Source organism: Oculina patagonica, chromosome 12 (assembly GCF_052425735.1).
Source record: "Oculina patagonica isolate OP01 chromosome 12, crgOcupat, whole genome shotgun sequence".
NCBI classification, from domain to species: Eukaryota; Metazoa; Cnidaria; class Anthozoa; order Scleractinia; family Oculinidae; genus Oculina; species Oculina patagonica.
The window spans coordinates 17520254-17525761 of record NC_135769.1 but is presented as its reverse complement, the minus strand read 5'-3'; the positions used below and the strand labels follow the sequence as shown (position 1 = coordinate 17525761).

General features: G+C 39.2%; 1 protein-coding gene across 2 annotated transcripts in view; it reads left to right on the top strand.

Annotated features, from left to right (window-relative positions):
• The window catches only part of LOC144632408 (uncharacterized), an 87088-nt gene that overhangs the window by 48857 nt on the left and 32723 nt on the right, over positions 1 to 5508 (top strand). The gene's annotated exons all lie outside the window — the stretch shown is intronic.

Sequence of the window (5508 nt, the reverse complement as noted above, 5' to 3'; positions counted from 1 at the left end):
CGAAAATTATGAAGATATAGCCATAAGATCATTTTGCAAGTTCTGTTTAAAGGAACGCAGAGAATGTGCTACTCTGGAGTTACATACATCACCTTTATTAAACCCTCTAATTTCAAGAGTAGTTACAAGAGAAGCTAATTTTTTCAAGAAAGAGAAATTAGTTAGGATTACGTACTGTTAGCTTCTATGTTTCTACTTCCAAATGTTTATTTTTACACTGTTAAAATGATTTGTAGCGGGTTCTGATGTGGGCAATGTTTGGGAGGCGAATTCACACGTAGACTCTGTGACCCCCTTCCGCGGTATGATATTATCATGTCAGCGGTCTTCCCATTTAAGTAATAACTAACTAGGCGTGAATGAGCGGTAAACCAGCGGTCTTTAGGTGCAACTTGACCTCCACGTAGAGAAATAATATTTCGTAATAGTTCAATCATTCAATTAAATTTAGCAATGAAGTGCTAGGTCAATGCTCAGCATGTGCGTTTGCGGATAATTACGCAATCAAAATTCTTACCGAAATGGATACTAAGGAATGCGAAATCATTGTAAGAAAGGTAAATAAACATACAAGGTCTTTGTTTTAAAGACAATTTGTCTAAGAGTGGTTTCTTTCATTTTTTCCGACGATGATTAATTTATTCTATGAAGTGCTCTAGTAAATGCAATAGTAAATGTACTTATCGAAACGAAATTGCAGTCGTCACTATCTTGGTTTTGTTATCGAAATTCACTTACAAAAGAAGAGAAACAATCCACTGTTGACGGAATCTTATGATGTAGAGAGAACCCCAGAAAATTGACCCTAAAATTGTACCCTTCAGACCCATCAGAGTATTTAAGTGATTTTAAAATTCAAATAATAGGAAGCAAGAAGCCAAGGCATGCATCGTTTTTCCTTCAGAAAAAATTGGAATATTTATATATTTAAAACAGTTTGTCTCAGTCTTATCAAAAATCTGTTATGTGATTATAATTGCAGTACAACCCATGTTTGAGCAAAAGTCAGGAAACGCATTCGTCAAAGAAAGGTCTACGGAAGGCAAAGGCCGCAATTCTAAAGCAATTGAAGGATGACATTGTTTCGCACCACGGGTTAGGGTACTACTTGAATTCACAAGGAAAATAAGGTCCACGGGATCTACCGGTTGTTGTGAACTAGTTTATTGGCACAAATTCCAACTTGCACACGCTAGCTTGTCAACTGAAAGTAAAGGTATACATGTGGGTCGATTATAACATCTTCAAAATCGGATAAAATACAAATTGAAACGACAAAAAAAGCTTTTTCTAACATATCGTCGATATACTTACAATTCTGTAAGGCTTAATCCCGTTCAAAACACGCTATTTTCCTACTTTTGTGTGCAAGGTACAAGCAAACTGTTTCCGATAAGGGATTATTTTTCTCTTAGTCTTTCATTCTCCTACTCGCTCCAATCCACGAGGGAGAGCTAATATCTGATTGGCTGCTAAGCCCAAAAATGGCGGGAATATCGTGTGATCGCGTGATCGGTTCTTTCGCTAATAAAAACAAACAAAATACCTAAAAATAAACGCTGTCAACGAAGTGCAAAACAGACATGCAGACGGGAAAGCGCCTTTGTACGACAACTAGGTTCTATTTCAAGCTGCCCCTTTAATAGCATTGCACACAGGAGCACACAGAGTACATCCTGTCGGCGAGGCGGGTACAGTTGGGCACTCAACGCAACAAAGAACCTCAATAGTTCCAAAACAAAGGAAAATTTCACAGGTTTTTACACCGAGGTTAACCCCAGTTTTCTCACTCGTCTACTTTAGTTTCATTGCCTCGTTGTGTGACTTTTATACATGACGTATCTACCACTTCTATTTATGTCACCGCTGAGTGACTGCGGGCAGCTTCTAGTTGATCATTGATTAGTTGGTTGACCGCTGACATAATAAAATCATACCGCGGAAGGGGGTCACAGAGTCTACGTGGGAATTCGCCTCCCGGGCAATGTTTGGTGTGGAATGATTAAATCACGCATGTTGCGTTTGTCGCGTGACGTCTGCAACGCGCAGCAGGCAAATCAACAAGCAAATTCGTTTCCGGCTAAAAATTTGCAAATTTGATCTTCAGACGTGTTTGCTTATTGTTGTTTATTGGTTTCCACGAGACATAAAACTTATTGAAGATCTTATATCTTTGGCCAAAGTCAGCAAGTGCAGCAACCATGCTTCCTTTTATATCCTTTTAATAAAACAAATCTCGTGAATACACATTTCACTGCGATATATTTTTAAACATCATCAAATAAAAAGTAAGTTTCGTCGTGAACTCCAGGGTCACGGCAACAAAACACAGCAGTGGCATATAAATAAAATGCTCGCACTGTGTATCAAATCAAGAAACAAAAATCACAAGTGTCTTGTATGATATATTTTTAAACATCATCAAATAAAAAGTAAGTTTCGTCGTGAACTCCAGGGTCACGGCAACAAAACACAGCAGTGGCATATAAATAAAATGCTCGCACTGTGTATCAAATCAAGAAACAAAAATCACAAGTGTCTTGTATGGTCTAGTGACAAATAACCTACAAAGAAAACAGCTAGATATGATATTTACAATTCTCTGTTTAACAATTGTTTGCTATAATCTACTGTCACAGTCCAGTGGTCAAATGTGGTACACGGTGACCAGACGTCTTCGAAGGTAAAAGCTAGCTGTAAATACTTGCTTGAGCTGCCATTTCTAGAAAAGAAAGCATCGACATTAGATCAAAAGAATTTTTCTGCGTTTTCATAATTACATTAAGAGTTCACGAAAAGGAAGAAAAACCGTGGCAGTCAAAATCGTTATAATTTGAATTCATTTATGAACGTTTTATGTTTCGATACCCTTGGTAGCCGTTTTGATAGCTGGACTAGTTTGTCACGTTAAGTCACAAGGGATATGGGCCAATCTCTTTTCCATTTTCTCTCTTCCTCCTAGATATTGATGAAGCGCGCGGTATCGTAGGAAGTCACGCTTTTAGTGTGTAAATAATTTGCAGTCATACAATAGAATCAGGCATCTCTTCCATGTGTTCTAAAGCAAACCATAAATTCACAGCCTAAGCATTTCATATGGTATTACAAAAGTTTTTGTAGGCTCTAAGGATCGCTAGATTTTGAGGTGATTTTTTTAACAGATAATCTTTTCAGAAAATATCCATTTATTAATGAACGTTAATTTATGCGTGAATTGTGCCGTAAGCATTTTCAGTAGTGTATTTGCTCTCGTAAGCTTGTAACTCTACTGGTTCTCTAGTGTAGCAGTTACTATTGTTTTGGGGGCTAGGGGCATTGTTCCTGTTGTTTGTTCGATTGTTCTCTCAAAGGGTAGCCAGCCATTCATGTGAGACCTTGCGATTGCTGATTGAGCGCGCCGGCATATGCGTGCGTGGGCGGTCCTTACCAGTTTCAAAACATTCCAAAGCATCGCGCGCGCCGTTTCGCGGGAAAGTAAGACAAGAAAGAAATCTTTCCAAAGTTGTAATGTTGATTTACAATGTTTTACCAAATATATGACAATAAACGCTAGCACACAAAACTAGAAAAAAACAAGATAAATTGATAAAAAATAAGGAAGTATAAGCGTGGCAGTACGGTGCGGAGATCGTTTCTTTGTCGATATGCCGATTCCCTGTCACGTTAGCAAAACTTCTCAGATGTTCGATTAAAACTTTTGAAATAAATAATTTGCTCCTCGATCGCTTCAATTGAAATAAAATATGTGAACAAACACTCACTTTGTCAGCAAAACCTCTCGTCATGTTCTTGAGGCCGCTTGTTAGCTTCGTTCAAACCGTCCTCTTCCCTCATCTCATTCTGCGCCCCTGTTGCTTCATTCTTCTCCAACAACTTTAAAACCACCACTGCTACTATTCCACCGATGGCAGCGAAGACAGTAGAGCGCAAAATTCCTTCGCGAGAAAACATCCCTGCTAGGTTTTGTTTAGCACAACACTCTTCTAAAGCACTCTTTTAACGAAGCCTGCGAGACTGAACCGTATACGAACTGAAGCGCACAACACACGTAAACACGGGCTTCGGACGAATGTTTTTATTTTGGAATAAATTTGAATGAAAAATTTTACACGGGAATAAATAGGAACCAATGAAATTCACGCATGGCGTAATATTTGTTCCGTTCCGTGATCAGTGACAGTGACAGACACTCGTAAAGCTAACAGACAAGTCACTGCAGTGCCACATACACTTAGGCTCGATTTCCAGCCGCTTTTCGGGAAAATGAGCCCGCACTCCTCCCCCCGAAAGCAACAAAGACCGGACTCGAGGAGGCGGCGGAAATCGAGCCTATATACACTTGGCGGCGAAGGGAATAATTAGAAACCAAGCAAACTCACTTCCGGGTAAAACTTTGTCTGTTCTACCTTCAGGCGTGCTCGCTTATTATTGACAGTTTATTTGATTGGTTTTCACCATCCATTTACCATTGGGCAAAGTCAGCAAGAACAGCAACCATGCTTCCTTAAGTTGGGAGAACAAACCTTTCGAACGATGAGTTACGATTCACTCTTCAAAATGCGATTATTTCTGCTGCACTTTTGACAACGGCGGTCATGTTACAATAAGAATACCAAGTCGCTTCAGCATTTGTTTTAGAATACATCCTTTTAATAAAACAAATCGCGTGAATTGTACACATTTCACTGCAATCTATTAGCTGTTTAATCGAACAACAATTAAAATCTATTATATAAGTCTGCTTTATCCTGAACGCCGGTGTCACGGTAACAAAATAAAACAGTACACGATATTTGATCAATAGAATCCTTACATGGTTTAGCAAAAAAAAAAGGTAAACAGTTAGATATTATTTTTACAATTCTCTGCTTTAAAACTGTCCGCGAAAACTACTGTCACACTCCTGTGGTCAACCAGACGATTTCAAAAGTAAAAGCTGGCTGTAAGATCTTGCTTGAGCTGTCCGTTTCTAAAAAGGAAAGCATCGACATTAGATCAAACGGATTATTCTACGTTTTCATAATTACAAAATTTACGAAAAGAAAGAAAACCCGTGAGTTAGTCATGCATGATCGTTGTACAATATCCCAATATCGATTCAAAAGGAACTCCATATGTGTTTTCGCAAACGAAATGCAGGTCAATATTTTAGTAGCCCACGAAGCTGGACATGTTTTTCAGCGTGATGCCACAATGGCGCTAGTCTTCCATCCTTTGTCTCTATTTCCTCTCGTTTTTAAGGCTTCAGGCCACTCACGCTTCAGCACGCGCGGCAAACAACGCTAGCTACAATACGAATAGTACATGGACCTACATGGGATTGAATTCACCAAGTCACGCGTTTTGTCATGCTTGCGTTACGAACGCGAATGACAGCTCATGCGGCGAAATCAATTTTTAGACGCACGTGACGTCAGTGTTGGCGCTAAACATAAAATTTCATTCGGTAAGCACATTTTCCGTTTCGTGAAGACAAAGCACCGTGTGCCTTTCCCGGGATGTTGTAAA